The sequence below is a fragment of the Thermobia domestica genome, chromosome 15, assembly GCF_964235325.1.
Source record: "Thermobia domestica chromosome 15, izTheDome1.hap1.1, whole genome shotgun sequence".
Classification (NCBI taxonomy): Eukaryota; Metazoa; Arthropoda; class Insecta; order Zygentoma; family Lepismatidae; genus Thermobia; species Thermobia domestica.
Window position 1 is genome coordinate 127,939,057 of NC_137468.1, and position 18,859 is coordinate 127,957,915.

Sequence of the window (18,859 nt, forward strand, 5' to 3'; positions counted from 1 at the left end):
CATGATAATATAGTGCCGATAGGTGTTGGAAATATGTTGTACAAGTTGTAATGGGAGAGGATGGCCAGGCCGGATGTAGATTGTAGCTAGGGTGATGATAAGAGATTTAAAATACACAGTGACAATGATGTGTTCCGGTAAAGCCGTAATCGAACAATTGTGTTGGCGATAAGGTAAATTGGGAGAGAAACCAACTGCTACTCCTCCATTAGCTCGCTGTGCTGGCAGGACATTGTCTGCGCGTAAGATGGTATAGCCTGGTAAGCGACATGGAGTTGATTTTGTGAGGAAAGTTTCATTGAGTAGAAAAACTGTAATATGCTCCTCGAGGAGCAGGGCTTCAAACAGGAGTTTGTTTTTCGAAAACGATCGGATGTTTAAAAAGAGAAAGTTTAGGGCCATGATGAAGTAGAAATTAACCGGTTTGATTTGTTGGAGATGCATGAAAGTGGACTGTGTTCCCAGAATATGTTGCCGTGAAATGAATATGAAAGGTTGCTTTGGCTGCAAGGGTGATTTGCTGCAAGATGTGTGGCCGTATAAAAGGGAGGATGTTTTGCAGTGCAAGAGTAAGAAAGGTAAGGATTTGAGTTACTGTGACTGGAGTGTCGACTGTGGGCGGGTTGGTGGGAACATTGGATGTTGTACGTAGCGGTACGACCAATTCAGGGTGCTGCGGCGTCGGTTCCGGTTTTGCTTTACATTTATAACTGTAGGTAGGATGGCTGTCAGGACAGGTAGAACATTGTGTTGGCTGATGTAAATTTGTGCATAATCTGGTAGAGTGTGGTCCTGCGCAGTAACCACATTTGAACTCATTTTTGCACTCAGTTGTAATATGAGTATTGTAGGCCTGACATCGTTCGCAGCGAACTGGAAGCGGTGCCATTGAACGTGAGGGTTCGACTCTGTGTTTGCGATTGTAGATGAGAGCCCCATGAGCAAGGAAATCATCTATTGTATCTTGATGGGGTGTAAGAATGCGAACCATGAAGGTGGGCCAACGGTCGTTTCAGATTCTAAGTGCCTTAGAGATGGTGTATCCTTCAAATTTTAGTTCTTCAAGAACTTCCTCGTCTGTGTAAGACGGGTCTACGCCACGGATAACAACAGAGAGAAGAGCTGGCCTCCGAGGTGGAGGGGGTTGCTTGCGCGTTGAAGGTGTGAGATGGGTGATCTCTGCTTGTGCCCCAAATATATCTATAGGGACTTTGTTGCGGATAGTCTTGTAGAGTTCAGGATCTGTTGTTTTTAGAATGTATCCATTTCTGGTGAGCACAATTTCCTTGATGGAAGCACGTGGAAGATATTTTCGCAGCTGAAGAGTAACGAATTTCTCATTGGAGAACTTAGTATCGTAATTCCGGAGGAGGATAGAAAATGATGTCTGAACAGGTGAAGAAGCAGAAACTGTTGGAGCGCCTGTATCCATAGGATCAGTATCAGAATGCTCAGTATGTTGCTTTTTCTTTCTTTGGTGGTGAATCCTGTACACGGGCAGCGTAACTTGGCTTGGATTGAGGCGACCTGGATCGAACTGAGGTGGAAGACTCGATAAATGCTCCAGAAGTCTGAGAATCTCGGCGTTGGCGGGAGCCTGAAGAGCTGGGTTGTGATTTTGACGGCCCCTTCCGTTGCCCCACCTTGGTGGGACAAACGGAAGGTCCATCAACCACAGAAGGTAGATTTTGATGTCGACCAATAGTTCGTTTTCCAGGTTTCGTGCCATGATCCGCCATATTGAGGTCTATCCGGTGGGACAATGCCCAGATAACAAAAGCAATACGATAGTGTGTACGTATATGATGAGATGAAGAGTAATGATATGATAACAAGGTCGGACTACCCGTTTGGATAGTAGTCCAGGTTAGACAGCTCCCCTATTGATGCAGTGACACTGTACACCCTTGGCTGAGATAAGTCTGATGAACAGTGTCCTGTAAAAACGCGGGGAAAAGCCCAGGAGTAGGAGTAGAAAGGTTTTTCAAAAATCGTCACCGTTCTAAATAGGTGGCGCTTCAGAGGCAAACCTCTGGAAAAGTATGTTAAAAGGTTTTTTTTTGGTAAGTGACTAGCCGTTCCGGCTAGAACCTTGTTAGAGGGTTATGCCCTCTCTTAGGGAACTGAAGTATGAGAACAGTAGATGTGCCTGACTTTGAGAGGGTCTCAGAGTTCTTTATTAAAGCTTGTTATAGCTATCAAAGACTTAAGGACCTGTGCGGGCCTTAACATCAGGCAGGGAAAGGGTGGCAGAGCAATTACATGATGTATAAGATGCAAGTTAGTTGTCATTATATAGGTTATATGCTGTGGAGATGAAGATGGTAGATGAGGCGAGGTGCATGATCACATCACAATACGGGGAAAAGTTTGTTGACGGATGAAGTTATCTTCTCGCCAAGGGGCTAATCTAGGCATTGAAGAAGACAGAGGGAGCCCATGTTAGTTGTGGATGGATTTATTGTGCAACATAGGATGGAAAGATGAGCGGAAGATGGCCATGAATTTGATAGTCAGCAAGTAACTCCAGGTCTAGTGCATCAGGAGGTAGTGTGTAGCAGTACAGAGTATACAGGAGTGATAGCGGTGGATGGAAATATCGAAATGCTGATGGATGGAGTACCATATGATGCATAGTAGTCAGAAGTAGAGGACGGTGTGCTTCATAAAGATTGTGTATGTAGGTGATACGTAACTTTTCAAGATGAAACTGTAGAGATGGAAACTCAATGCGGTTGTATAATTCTGCTGTTGGGCTAGGTAACTTAATGCGAAATGCAATACGTAGTGCATGTCTTTCTAAGATTAAGAGCTTTTCGTAGAAAGAGCGTGCAGCAGCTATCCAAGCAGTGTGACCGTATGTTAGAGTCGGTCGTAGGAAAGCTTTGTAGGTATTTAATACTGTAGTAGGTTTCAAGCCCCATGTTGTTCCGGTTAACCTCTTTAGAATATTTAGTCTATTGTAAGCCTTGGCGGTGACTGTTTGAAGATGTGGTTTCCATGTTAGATGTCTATCAAATGTAATGCCCAGATAGGTCACTGTTGAGCGTGCCTGTATAGGTGTATGGTTGACATGAAGTGTGAGGCGGTTGGGATTTCGACGGACTCGTGAGGTTTTCTTAGAGGGAATGAATACAATCGCCTGGGTTTTCGTGGCATTAATTGTAAGTTGCCATTTATCACACCAGCGGAGGAAATCGTTAATAGCTGTTTGCAAAGATTTGTTTATTGATTGGATAGTCGATCCCAAAGCAAGGAATGCAGTGTCATCGGCGTACTGAAAAAGATGGACTTTATCTGGTAGTGGAGGCATATCAGCAACGTAGAGAATGTACAGAAGTGGCGATAAAGCCGATCCTTGAGGAACTCCGGATAGCAGAAAAATAGGGTCTGATAGGCAGTTGTTAATAGAAACATAGGAAAGGCGACCCACTAAGAAGTTGTAAATCAGACGGATATATGTGAGAGGGAAACGGTGCCGTATTAATTTATAGATAAGTGCTAAGTGCCAAACTTTGTCAAACGCTTTCTCTAGATCAAACAGTACAAGACATGATGGCTTGACGGAATTATAATGATGTGTGACCATAGTGGATAAACGAAGCAGTTGGTCGTTGATAGAATAGCCTGGTCTAAATCCTGCTTGATGGATGGGAAGAAGGTGGCGTCTGTCGATGTATGTATGTAGACGTCGGACAAGTATGTGTTCTAAGATTTTACTGAAGGTAGACGTTAATTGTATTGGACGATACGATGATACGCTTTCAGGTGGTTTGTGAGGTTTTGGAAACATTAACGTCTTTGAAGTCTTCCACTAGACAGGAAAATAGCCTGTTCGAATTATGAAGGTAAAGATGCTGGCAAGCAGAATAAGCAAGGAAAGCGGACTTTCTTTGATATGGCGGTAAGTGATATTATCGAATCCTGGTGCACTATTACGTTTATTTCGAACAACAGTGATGATGTCCTGAACTGTAATTGTAATTGGTCAAAGGTTGATTAAGTGGAAGAGTATGGTGTAGATGAGGCTGTAAAGAAGGAGATGACGTATTGACTGCGTCTGCTGGATGGCGATAAGTAGGAGGAGACCTGTTAGGTGTGAATATTGTTTGAAGAAAATCAGCGAAAGCGTTGGCTTTGTCTGTATCTGATTGAATTCGAGATTCCCCTTGTAATAGTGGGTAAGGTGTTTTTGTGTACTTTCCACAAAGAGTGTTAAAACGTTTCCAATACTTTGTGGGATGATTGGTATCAGATAATGAATTACATGTTTTAACCCAACAGCGTAGCTTGTAAGCACATATGTAGTTTCTCACCATCCGCTGAAGTTGTTGATAATGACGAAATGATTCAGGATTGCCAGTCCTTTGATAATCTCGATAAAATTGTCGAGAGCGGGTAACGAATGTAAGGTATCGCGGAGGTAATGCAGGCTGGTACGGTATGGAGGTAGAAACTGGTATGAAGAGAGAACTTGCCTCCTGGATTGTAGTTGTGATAGTGTCGATACGAGCATAGAGTTCATCTTCTGTGGTGGGTGTTTCTAATGGCTCTATAGCTGTCATTAGATGAGCTCGATACAGAGCCCAGTTTGCCTTGTCAAAGCGGAAACTAGTGCGCTGGAAATGATTAGAGGAATTGATAGTAGTTGTACGGAGCTGAAGTTTAACTGGAACATGGTCACTGCCGACTGGATCAAGAATATCAATATGTACTTGGGAGACTAGATTAGCTGAAGTAATGACGATGTCCGGGGTAGTTTGTGAGATAGGTCTTGTATGTTTAGGCAGATTGTGAATGATACCAAGCGTATGAGTTGTAATGAAGTTTCCGAATGTAGTTCTGTCGTGCTCTGATCTACTATGCATGTTGAAATCGGCCATGATTATAAAACGTTTATAGTTATCGGAAATATACTGAACAAAGGATGTAGGTAGTGGATGGCCGGGTCTGATGTAAATGGTGGCAACAGTGATGGCTACGTTACGGAAGTAAGTATGTATATGTAAGTAGTAGGTACTCAGGAAGACCAGGTAAATTGCAATGATGTCTGCGAGATGGAACACGATGTGGAAAACCCACAGCTGTTCCTCCATTGGCTCGTTTGAGCGGAAGGGAGCTATCCTGCCTGATCAGTGTGTAGCCAGGAAACTGGCAAGAGATGGATGGAGTAAGGAAGGTTTCATTAAGAATAAAGACTGTGGCTCTTTCCTCTAGTAGTAACGCTTCGAATAAAGGTTTGTTTTTGTGAAGTGAACGAATGTTAAGGAATATAAACGTTAAAGCCATGATGAAACAGACAAAGCTAAACAGTGGTTTCCAAGCGAGAGGTATGAAAGTATACATTTTGTCCTGAATAAGTTGCATAGAAGTTAACATGAAAAATCTCTCTTGCTGCGTGAGTAATTTGCTGTAAGACGTGAGAGCGATGAAATGGTTGGATATTTTGTAAGGTAAGCGTGAGGAAAGAAAGAGGATTTCGCACTGTTATAGGTGAGTCCATAGTAGGAGGAACATCCTCGGAATAATTATGTGTGCGCAATGGTACTACATATTCTGGATGATTTACTTCAGGAGCAGGTTTTCCTTTGAATTTATAGCTATATGTCGGATGTGCTTCGTGACAAGTAGAACAAGTAGGTGGCCGTTCTAGATTTGGACAGGCACGTGTTAAATGCTCGCCAGTGCAGTAACCACAGACGTTGGTGTTAGTACAGTTGGCGGTAGTGTGCTGATTGTAAGCCTGACATTTTTCACAACGAACAAGCATTGGTGCAGAGGAGCGAGAGGGTTCGACACGATGCTTCCTGTTATATATATATGCGCCATTTGTCAGCAGACTATCTATGGTACTTTGCGATGATGTTAAAACTCGAACCATGAATGTAGGGCCTGTAGCGTTACGGATTCTCAGAACTTTCTGGAGAGTGTGTCCTTCATAGGTTAGTTCTTCTTGAATCTCCTCATCGGTGTAGGAAGGATCGACACCCCGAATAATCACAGATAGCAGTGGTGTACGTCTTGGAGGAGGCATTTGTTTTTGTTTAGATGCATTAAGGCTGCTAAGTTGAGCATCTTTGCAAACTATCTATGCAAAGTATCAATAGGCACTTTGTTCTTAATAGTGCTGAGTAAATTAGGATCCTCTGTTTTAAAGATGTATCCATTTCTAGTCTTGATAATTTCTTTTAACGAAGCTCTAGGGAGATATTTGCGAAGTTGTATCGCGATATGTTTCTCGTTCGCAAATTTAGTGTCGAATTTCGTCAATAGAAATGAATAAGTTGTTGCAGATGGTGGACTGGAATAATCAGAAGCTGCAGATGGTTCGGTTTCCATGTTGTTGGTACCTATCTCAATATCCAAAGTCTTATGTGGTTTTTTACTAGGTGGTGAAAGCTGCAAACGAGTAGCATAGCTTGGATTCTTGAAGAGTGATGCAACAGAGTTACTGGAACTTTGAGATGCGCTCCTGGTACGAGCAGTTAGGTCTTTTGAACGCTCTTTTCGTTTTTCCACCTTAGTCGAACATCCGGAAGGTCCTGAAATGAGGCCAGGTAACTTGTGTCGACCGGTTATGGATTTGCCAGTGTCTACGCCAGAGTCCGCCATCGTGAAAGCCGTCTGGTGGGCTAAGCCCGAGTATGAGATACTAAATAAACCGTAAAAGCAGCGTCGTCAATAGGTAAGACCAGTTAGTGTGTTAGCCTCCGTGGAGGCTTAAAATCAACTCGACGGTTGTTTCCTTGAACCTCAAGGAGGCAAGTAATCCAACCGTATTTAGAAGTTCGCGGTTCAACCAATGGGATGGAAATACTAGTGACTTGCTTATTTTTCTCCGCCAGCTACGGATACCCTATTTTTTTTTTTTTACCTGGTTAAAGATTCCAGGTGGCCAGTTCGTTAAAAGGGCTCGAGTTCCAACCAATAACTTTAGCTTTCAACTCCTTCATGTACGGTTAGGTGTGATTTCACGTTTAACAAACAGTTTAAGTGTTTGTACTTTAAATAGTCTAAATTAGTTAACTATATCTTTTTCATAAAGTTTATGATATGAAATTAGTCTTCAAAACCTTTGTATTTTAATAAGCCTTCTCCAACATGAATGCAAATGAACTATTCTGCCATCTTTGGAGTTCTTTTAAACTATATGTTTCTGGAAATTTATATGTTTGTAGCCAACCCTTTCGACAATGAGATCTCGGAAACTACAGGCTCTAGAAAGATGACGTTTTCACTGATCGATTGCAAATTTTGCGTAAATTGTCCAGTTCTAATTGAATATTTAAAAAAGACATGGACATTATTTCTTTATCACATTTTTTGGGTACACTGGAAGCGTTGAAATTAAAAAAAAAAAAAACTAAAGCATCATATCCTACGCGTTTTACATTCCAACACCACATTGTTGTATGTCTCAGGCGTATGTTTCATGGCCAAATAATAATGAAAAAGGAAGGATAAGCGTTTCTCGAGTCTAAGATAAATCTTTATTTTGTGAGTGTTTTGTCCAATGAACACCATATATAACTGATATTATAATTAATTGTATGTGTGATGTATTTGCTTATTACATACTGCATGGAAGAAGAAAGAAAACACTGGCCATACATGAATTAGAAACTCCAACCGGAAGTAGGCTCAAATCTTGCAAACAGTGCGAGATATTGAGAAAAAATAATCGAAAAAATCTCCCCTTTATGATACCCCTTGCCGATTTTTTTTTCATCAAGACGTTTTTCACTTGCGTTTGTAAAGGGACATGTACATATGTTGTGAGGAATGAGAAGGAGATTTATGCTTCTATGCGAATGATGCGCTGTATAGAGAGCGCAGGTTCAGCTAATAAATATTTAAAACGGTAAAACACGTGATAAACTGTTTTAAGTGAAAATTCTCAATATCAAATTTCATGTCTCTAACCGCAAGAGATTCCGAAATAAGGTCAACTTAATTATAATACAATAATTAGACACCATTTCTACTCGTATTTTCAACATCGAATTCCCAATATCTGTCATTGGTATTATTTTAAATAAAAAATGTTATGTAATAATCAGATTTCAATTTACTAGCCTAAGCGGTTTCGTCTTGGAATTGATCAATCTATCGTTCAATCCACCAGTCATGATTTCTTTTATACTCTAAAAATGATTACGAGAATACTAGAAACATCTGAAATGGTGCAACTTTGTACCAGCTATCTCTTCTTCAAAACGAATGCAACCGAATACACCACAAGGTCTGCAACCCGCCGAAGTATGGTCTCTGGGATCCATGCTGAATGGCACACACCACGGGATCTAGAGCGCGCTTTAGTACCATCTTTTTGATTTATGGAGAACAGTACATTAGTTATGCGAAACAATGTATAATTGGTTGAAAAACACCTCGTCTCACGAAGTAACACACCATGAGGCAGCGTGAGGCGACGCAACATTAGCTCAGGTCACCACCCAAGTCAAAAGACCTGGAAATAGACGGTTAGCGGATAACGATGTCCAAGTCGGGTAAAGTCAAGAGTTTTAAACAACAAACCTTTTAACTTAGACGTCCCGAGAGAGAAAGCGTAAAGCGAGAAACTTTTACAGAATTGCGTTATACATCATACCTAACTTTATATCGGTTAGTTTTGAAATGAGTAAATAAGCTGAAATAGAATCATCTAAGTTATAAAACGAATAAGTACACTGCTTCATTCAACTTCGGCAACTCGAAGGAAGTAGCATGAAATGAGAAGAAAATATAATTTTACTAGGCATAAGAAAATTAGGAAGGTACAGATTCAAATGCAACATAAATGAACAATAACACTGGTCGCCATGAAAGGGTGAAAGGGTGTACCGGATAGATTTCGAGACGCTGATTACGAATATCTCATCGAGAAAGTTCCAGCACGTAAGGTTTTTTTGGCGGGGTGCTGTTTCCCCAATTGAAAGAAAAATCTATTTTTCGTATTTAACATGTGTTTTCCGTGTTTGGAGTGCATAATTCTGAATTTTTATCTTAATCCAAATACTGTTACTATGCTATATCACAGGAACATTCTTTTCTCTAGCTTACGACCCCCCGGAAACGTACTCCCTCCACTTGGGTTGCAAAGATTTATTGTCGTTCCACACTGCATACACTTAAACCTAGGCGTTATTGACGAAGAAAGGTTTCGTAATCAACTTGCGATCATTCGTCGGCTCCCTTTTGTCTAAACGTCAGACAGATTGTTGAAAAAAGGCGCCAAGACATACACCACGTTGTCGCGTGAAACAAATATTTCAGTTTCGAGTTGATCTTCGTGTTAGAAGGTGGTGTTATGCTGTGTCTGTGTATACCGTAGGTGAAAAATCTTTCTGCTTGAAATGTTGACGTTTGTGTTAAACGAACATGCCGAGAACTTGCAACAATTCGAGAGATTCATTCTGCTACATATCTGGGAAAGTGATTTTCAAGGGACAAAGTAGGCTATTGTCACCGTTCCTGAAGACAGCCTACCATCTGTACTTCGGGTGTAAAATCGGCGACCAGGATCGCGTTTGGGTTCCGAAACAAAGTTGTAACTCGTGTGCGCGTACACTCACAGGATGGTTGAAAGGTACAGATAAATCGATGCCGTTCGCCGTACCTATGGTTTGGCGCGAGCCTCGTGATCATGTTTCAGACTGCTACTTCTGCCTGAATAATATAAAAGGTTTCTCAGAAAACATGAAGCATAAAATACAGTATCCTAACTTGGTTCCACGAGAAGACCTGTGAACATGATGTTTGTCTGCCTGTTCCCGTACCACTAGACTCATACACCCTGTGCAGTGTTTCATCTTATGAAAAATCTGCTGCTTGTGAGGATGTTGCACAATCTTCGAGTACAGAGTCAGATCCCAATTACGCTCCAGTGCCTGACACTAATGAACCACATGTGATAAGTCAGGAAGAGCTGAATGATCTGATCAGAGACTTAAACCTTCCCTGTTGCTTGCATCACGACTTCAACAATGGAATCTACTAGACTAAGATGTGAATATATCGATGTGTAGGAAAAGAGAGGTGAGCCTAGTTCCTAATTTTACAAAGGATGGTGATTTGGTGTATTGCAGTGACGTTCCATCGCTTATGGGACAACTGAAGTTGAACTACAACACTGAAAATTGGAGGCTATTCGTAGATTCCTCTAAGATGAGTCTCAAGGCAGTGTTACTACACAAAGGCAATGAAAAGCCAGCCATCCCTATTGCTCATGCTGTACATATGAAAGAAACATACGAGAACATGCGAAACCTATTGCAGAAAATAAAGTACGAACAGTTCCAGTGGTCTGTATGCGCTGATCTTAAGGTTATTGCCATTCTCACCGGTTTACAAGGTGGTTACACAAAGCACTGCTTCTTCTTGTGTCATTGGAATAGTCGAGCCAAAGATTAGTACACCATCAAAAAATGGCCGCCAAGGAAGCAACTGATCCCAGGGGAGATGAACGTCTTGTGGATTCGGAGAAAATATTCTTACCACCCCTTCATATCAAATTAGGGCTCCTGAAGGTTTTCGTCAAGTCCCTGAAACGGGATGGTGAAGCATTTAATCATCTCAGAAAAGTATTCCCAAGGCTCAGCGAGGCCAAGGTGAAAGGAGGTGTTTTTACGGGACCTCAAATCAGAGACGTTTTTAACTATACTACATTTTGTTCCAAGCTTAATGAAGTGGAAAGTGAGGCTTGGGAGGCTTTTCGAGAAGTGTGCAGTAACTTTCTAGGGAATCATAAGTCACCTGATTACAAAGACATTCTGGGTAGGTTAATTACTTCATTTCGTAACATGGGATGTAATATGTCCCTAAAGTTATACTTCCTGCATTGCCACATGGAATTCTTCCCTGAAATGTAAAGCTTGTGGGAGGTCTCTGACGAACAAGGGGAAAGGGTTCACCAGCAAATAGCTACCATGGCGCTACAGTGGTAAATGGAGTGTGAATATGCTGGCAGACTTCTGTTGGAATGTGACACGCGAGACACCCTGTAGTAATTAAAGAGGAGTAGGAAAACCAAGTGACACGTAAGTGCTAAACTTTAACTCTTTATGCAATTTTATCTGCATAATTTATATTGATATTTAAATTATAACGTGCAAATCATTATGGGTGGAGAATAGCATCTTTGGGCGGATATTGAAACACCTCCACCTCCTCCCTGAAAACTGGTACGTTCTGGAGAAAAACGGGTTACGGATTCGAACTCAGGAGCTCAAAACCTATAGGAATCACCTATTTTCGTTCGTGGGAGCGAAAAAGGTTTCATTTTACCGACCAGTGTAATAATGCCGATATGTTATACTAGGCAGCCAGAAATTTCAGAATTACATTACCCGGAATGTTGAAATCTGTAAAGATAGAGGGTGCGTGACAACCTCGAACAGACACACATGCAGGACACCTGGGTCGTATTAAAGGACAGATTGTTGAGGACAATGAAACCATTCGTCGAAGAGGGTTGTTCGTAATTCAGGAATTATTAGCGATGGTTGAATGCATCGTGCTATTAACCGCCGAAGAGGATCCGAAACATACTCTATTAGATTAATGTCCGGTGAGTATGCAGGCCCTACGTTCAGTAAGGGTAATATATTCTGGTTCCAGATAATCGCACACAGAATGTTAACTACTGTATGTGGGGCGTGAATTTACCATCCATATAAAGAAAGTCCAAATCAAATGTTCCATGCAAACATGTGCATGGATAATTTCATCCCGATAACGTTATGCCATCAAATTTCTATGTTCCGCAATAGGGAGATATGTTTTCCCATTCAATATGATCCTTTCACACTAATGATGGAACTATCTCCAAAGACCGACCTTCCAGCTATGACGTTATGGGTCATGCTTCTGGTTTTCTCCACACGAATAACTGACTGGTTGTGTCGAGCCTCATTCGCGAACATTAATTTTGCCCACCGACTTTCTCCCCATTCAAATTGTTCCTGATGCCATGTGTATCGGAAAGGTTTGTCCCTCCGTCTCAAAGTACGCGCTTCCTGATATAGAGTCCTGTTTACTGATCCCCCTACAAACAGTTTCACGGCTAACACATTGTCCCGGGTATGAAACGAATCATATGCCAGCCGAGAGCACTATACTTGGCAGTTATGTCTAGCAGTAACTTTGAGATACCGGTCACCAGGCGCTACTGTCCTTGAATAATGTCACCTAAGCCATATTGACGTCACCAGTGTCGAGTATTTACTGTAGGACCATTTTGAAAGCAATGTCACCACCTACATGATACTTTTATTCACATTGAATTCTCGTGTCGCTTCCAGTCGTACCATTTTACAACCTCGAGCTACGGTACTTTGAAATTATGTTTACGATTATCTGCAGTTCATATCCGACGTTCACATATTTGCTCTGATATTCTTAAGGACGCCCGTTTAGTATGAGAAGTTAATCGTTGATTCTTCACTATCACTTTGTAGGAAGAAGCTTTAGGTTAAACAGGAGTTGACCTATGCTGACTACCTGTAGTAATCATAACTTAAGTACGATACTCCTACACCATTTTGCAACCTAAAATCATAAGCCAAGTATTACGACGTTCAGAGCTGATTATTGGAACGAATCGGCTTCTTCCTGTAAGATTACTTACATCAAGAAACGCGCTGAAATTTATTCATTTTGCCACCTGTAGACAAATTACTGGCCACTAATCAACAACATAACATAGACTACAAACTAGGAAAATTGCAGAAAGAATAACATATTATGCAGTACTTGCGATGTGCAAAAGTTCAAGAGGATGCTTATAAGTGTAATAATAATAACAATAATAATAATACATTTTTATCTTCAGAGCATAATTCTCAGTTCAACAAACAATACTATCAATATACTTCTATACTTGCGACGCCACGCACACATACGTTACACCGCGTCAATGTCGCGAACGATTCTTTGGAAATGAGGCTCTTGTCTCATTTTTGCTTCCACATAACCCACCATAAAGTCCATAAGGTATGTACAGGGATCGATCCTACCTAGACATAAAAGTTGGGAGCAGTACTGCATATGAGGGGTGTAGATGCAAAAGTGGCAATCTACAATTTTTTGAGAAATTGAGTTAGAGGTGGGACTGTATTGTTTGTAGTGTCCCCGACTGAGCGGTGAAGTCTGTTTGGATCAAAACCTACATCCTCCCAGTAAACACTAAAGACAAATATCACTATTTTTTTCAAAACTTGCAATCTCTACTACCCGGTGCGGTTCAAAAGTGACAATCTCCACTTCAGCCAATCAGAGGCCCGCTAACGTCAGACGTTGCCATGGCGACCGTTTTGCTTGCCTGGCACATAAGCTTTCTCTGTGTTGAGATTACAGATTAAGGGAAAATAGCACAGTGTTTGCTATCACCGGTTTAATTACGACGAGTTCAATGTGTTTTGTTAAAACGTTTTAAAGTTCCTTTGTAAACTGTTCCCAAAGAGTGTTGTTACTTGTGAGGAAACGAGTATTTTGTTCAAAGTAAGATTTTTTATAAGGTAATAAAAGTAAAAATAAATGCTGTTTAGATTAAGGCAAGAAGCAACGAGATTTTTGCTAGTACTGTTTTAACTCTTGACAAGTTCAGCGTGTTTTGTTCACAAGTTTAAAAAAAAGTGTCTTTGCAAATCCTTCCCATAGATTTTTTTTAATTATGAAAAAAGGATATATTTTTTTCAAACTTCGCATGTTTCTTGGTAAGATAATGAAAGTACAAAAAAAAGAATCTTCTTGTTTGTCTGCTTACCTTTCACGCAAACCCCACCTTTCATTGGTCTTCAGGTTCAAAACAAGCAATCTCACAATTTATTTAAGTTCAAAACTGGCAATCTCCACGTTCATTTTCAGAACTTGCAATCTCCAATTTTGAAACAGTAATTACAAGAAATGAGGGACTTTCTCTGGGGAAAATTTATGTTCAACTTTCTAATATTGCTACGATCTACTATGCCAAAAAATCTGTACATTAAAATCTTATGGGGTTTACGAGATATCAATTAATCGTTCGTCCTGAAAAATTCGGCCGAATGGAGATTGCCACTTTTGAATCTACACCCTTCATATCTTTTTGTCGAATAAGCTTATTTGCAGCCTGACCCACAATATTTACTTAAGCCTTTGTGCACGTGAACACGAGTTAGAGTCCGTTGGGGACTATTGAACACAGTGGTCCGTAACATATTTTAGCTGAAATCGTTTTAGACTTTCGTAGCAATTATTATTGATAGTATTTAGAATCAGTAATAAGTTTTGTCCTTGTGTATTGTATTTATTCTTTTCTGCAGGTTAAACATATATTCAAATAAATGTCACCGTAATTACTTTTATCTAGAATAGAAGCCCCATTTGCAATTGGTTAAGAATAACTCTTGAACGTTCCGCGGTAACTGCAAATAGTAAAAAACAAAAAGAAAAAAGTTGAAGGTGATGAGTTTGAACCCATATTCATGGACATCAAAAGTACGAGAACCATATGCCTGACACCCCGTTTGTTATTTAGTCCCTCAGCTACGATGATTACGGTTAGTAGGACTCAATGTATTCAAGTTCAGTACCGCTCCCATTCTAGCAAGTTTATATGGCTTTTTGTATTCTTATTCCAGAGGAGTTGTAAGTATAGAAATATTTTTTATGATATGCCAGTACATCCTGTGAATGTCTATTCCAAGAAGTACATTAGGATTAAATTCGTTCTTATATATTTATTTTCCGCGAAAGTATAGCTTGTATATTTTCTGAACGGGCTTACTGACTGACGTTGCCTACCATCAAACATGTGTCCATACACTACGTTTGGGTCGAGTAACGTGTGGAGTATCGCTATCGTGCCCGATTTCCAACTGGAAAATCTCGGATCGAATTCCAATCACCTAGTATATTTTTCCCATAAACTAACGGCTGCAAAACAGAGATTCATTCGCTGTTGGAGAACTTGCAATGTGTCACTGGTGAGAATCCGTTTAAACAGTGTGTGTATTCTTTCTCATACAGTGGAATGATCAATACTATTCATATTTATATTTGTCTTTCTCTCTCTCTCTCTCTCTCTGTGTCTTTCTTGACTTTTCTTGACTTCTTTACAACTTGGACTTCTAATATTGGCTTTTCCAGATAGCCATTTGCCAGGAAAATAGCGCTCATTCAATTTTTTGTTCAGTTTGCATTAGTAATCTCGAATGGAATGTATGACCTACGCTATCTACAGGGCTTATTGTAATATATTTCGGATTAGTATGTCCAATGAACATCACTGAATTTGCAACCAAAACACTAGTAAACAAAGCATGCGTACTAACCTTTTGACGTTATCTTAGATGTGTCTCAGAAGTCTACAATTCCACAGGAAATTAAGTAATTAATTTGACCACCGAGTTTGGCCATCATTTTGAACGTGACTTAATGGATTGTTCTAGCGTCCACTATATATTCGAATAGCCGTGATATTTTTCTTTCCCCCTATTTTTTCGCTTTATCTCAATTTTGTACGTCTGTCTAACACGTTCATTGGTTTCAATTTTTCATTATGCAAGTTTCTCCCTCCATCACCTTATGAATCGTATTTCGTCTCGCTTTCAGCCTTTCATTTTGTCGATACTAATACATGTCTCTTTTGAAATCAGAATTTGTTTATGATGTTTGCTGATTCTAGTATGGGAGATACAAAGGGAGATGAGAGATGGGTCTCTTTACCACACAAAATTATGGGATACGAAAGTGTCATTTGATCGGCGTAGCTGCTCGGCGTTTGATGTCGCAATTTTACTGATGCGATGTGCACATTCCAAGTTTTAAATAGACACCACACACAACATTATCTCGAGCTGCTTAAGTTATGTGGAGCATCGTATACAAGAATTGATAAAATTACTACAATGCATTAGTTCTCAGCACAAACTATAACGTCATAAATAAATTACGATTTTTAGTACAATATTAGTAATTTAACTATTTTATTTTTCTTTCAGATGCAGGAGTTCGAATGATGTTCACCACTCTTCTAGTCAACGGATGGAGTAACGTAAGGAACAACAATTTAATCCTCTTATTGTTGTTAATTAGTTAGACTTGTTTTTAACCTTAGGTTTTATTTATGTTGTAAGGTTAGGTTAGTCCTGTGTTCGCTTTGTTAAATTTTCTTCACATGCAAGTAAGCTTTAAATTATATATACTATAGCGTGTTTATTGATGAGAATGGTACGGTGTTGGCAAAAGAAAATTTGTTCATCATTTCGCTGATATGTACAATAGAAAGAATTACATATATTCCCGATGTAAACCTTATTTTATCATTAAACGCTTTTCCTAATTTTCACATTATCTTTATTTGTTTATTTATTTATTCATTTATTTTAAAATACTTATATTTCCTATGGTATCTCCTTTAATTATAGAATTCATCAAACATTTTATATTCTTAATTATATATCTGTACACAGATATTTCTGGGTATTCATATATATCTGGGTACCCATATAATTATATTTCTGTACCCAAAGTATCATGTGGAAAATTCTTTAAATCACTGAAATTCTTTCCGTCTGGATCGGCTGGTGGAATGGATAATCTACGCTTCTCAATTCTAAAAGATTTGATACTAACTCAAGACTTCGAACCTAAAAGAGCGTCTGATCACTTATACATGTGAACTACTACATTTAATTATATCTGGAAATATACCTGTCATGCTTAGACCTATTTTCTTTGGTGCGTCACTTACAGCCCTCAAGAAGAGAAGCAGTGGTATCAGAAAAAAAAAACGTGGAAAATATACGGACATGTTTGTTTGCTAAGATTATTTGTTTCTGAATGCGTGACTCATTAATCAACATTTTATCACCTCATCAATTAGGGGTTTGCGTACAATCTGGGACAGAAATTGCCGTTCATGCTGCACGAATGTATTATTCCTCTCCTCACACTTAAGTGAAAGCATTTTTGAAAATTGATTTTCACTATGCTTTTAATGAAATAAGTCGCGATTCTATGATCCTTTCCGTCAAAAATAATTTTTCAACCGTTTATACATACATTTACCAATGTTACTCTCAACCTAGTAACGTTTTTACAGGAGAAAATATCACCTTGTCGCAACGCGGAGTACAACAGGGTGATCCACTAAGCCCGGCTCTGTTTGCTTTGACTCTCCAACCCATTGTAAATGATATTAATACAGAGCTGAATATATCGTATTAGGACGATGAAACCATAGCACGGAATCCAGATTTAGTGTTAAGTACATTAAACAATACTCGATCTAATGCATCAACCATTGGCTTGTCTTTAAATTACTCCAAATGCGAAGTGAGTTTTCTGGGAGCCACATATGATTAAATTGAGAAATTTTATCACAACTTTATCATCTAATGTTGAATTGTTAGGCACTGTCATTTCGGCCGATGCACGGAGAAAAATATTATCAGAAAAGATTCCACAATTAGATTAGCCAAATTAGATTTTTTCCAGATTAGCCAAAATTTCAGCCATTCTGCATATTATATATTACGAGCATCACTTTCAATACCAAGGTTATTGTACTTCCTCCGATGTTCTCCCTGTTGGCGAGAAAATGACTTACTAGAGAAGTTCGATGAAAAATTAAAAATTGGATTAGAATCAATTCTCAACTGTTCTTTAGACGACATATCATGGCCACAAGCTTCTTTACTAATTCGAAATGGACGTCTTGACATACGTCACGCTGTAGATATTGCTATTCCGTCCTTCCTAGCTTCAGTCTGTGGCTCTCGACAATTAATAGGATCTCTGCTCCAGCGGGAAGTCGATATAAACACGGATCAAGATGTGCAGGATTGCATGGCCAAATGGACTGATTTAGTAATATTGGATCCCCCAGCACTCAAAAGAAGAAATATCCAGTCAGCCTGGGATGAAACTATAATAAAACTTCACATAGCTTCACTACTAAGCTCAACTGATAAACTCGAAGATTAAGCCAGGCTTCTTGCTGTCACATCACCTGAAAACGGAAAATGGCTTCAAGCTTTACCTTCACCTTCTCTGGGATTACATTTATCTAACGAGAGTTTTCGAGTAGCCAGTGCTCTACGTTTAGGAGTCTGGTGGAATCTGTGAGCTACACCGTTGGTCCGCATGTAACGACCATGTAGATAGAAAAGGATTGCATGGCTTGTCATGTAGAAACAGTGCTGGCAGGAATTTACGACATACCAGTGTAAATGACATAATTCTGAGAGCTCTCATTTCAGCAGGCGTTCCATCAGTGAGAGAACCAAATGGATGCAGCTGCAATGAGGGAAAACGGCCTGACGGAATGACGTTAGTGCCATGGAAAAAGGGAAGGCACTTGTTCAGGATTTCACCTGTTCAGATACTTATTCTCCCTCATATATTTCAGATACATCGACTCGAGCAGAACTCGTAGCAGCACGAAGAGAGGTCGACAAAAGAAATAAATACATCAATCTATAGGACAAATATTGGTTTGTTACAATAGGAATTGAATCAAGTTGTTCATGGGGACAAGAAGGGCTAAATTTTATCAATGAAGTTGGGCAACGCATATCACTAAAATCGATGGATATCCGAGCAAGAGCATTTCTAATACAACGAATTGGTATTGCCATTCAACGGGAGAATGTGTCAACTATCTTGAGAACTTCGCCAACTGGCAAAGAATTAGAAGAAATCTTTTTGCAGGCCGTTTATCAACCCAAATAGTGTTTTGCGAGTTCGTAATAAAACTTTGTTTTTGTGCATAAGATTAAATATTTACAATTGATGTATATTTAAAAAAAAAAGTAATTTGAAGTTCTGAGGCTCTATCCGATCACTTTTCCACTTTAATGTGCACAGCTTAATT

General features: G+C 39.6%; 1 protein-coding gene and 1 long non-coding RNA gene across 2 annotated transcripts in view; one reads left to right on the forward strand and one right to left on the reverse strand.

Moving 5' to 3' along the window:
- The window catches only part of LOC145671226 (cationic amino acid transporter 2-like), a 1,570,353-nt gene that overhangs the window by 333,069 nt on the left and 1,218,425 nt on the right, over window positions 1-18,859 (reverse strand). The window lies entirely within an intron of this gene.
- Window positions 11,900-18,859, forward strand: part of LOC145671229 (uncharacterized) — a 331,066-nt gene continuing 324,106 nt past the window's right edge. The window contains exon 1 of the long non-coding RNA XR_014128492.1: window positions 11,900-16,036. This is a non-coding gene — a long non-coding RNA (uncharacterized LOC145671229). The remainder of the gene's footprint in view (window positions 16,037-18,859) is intronic.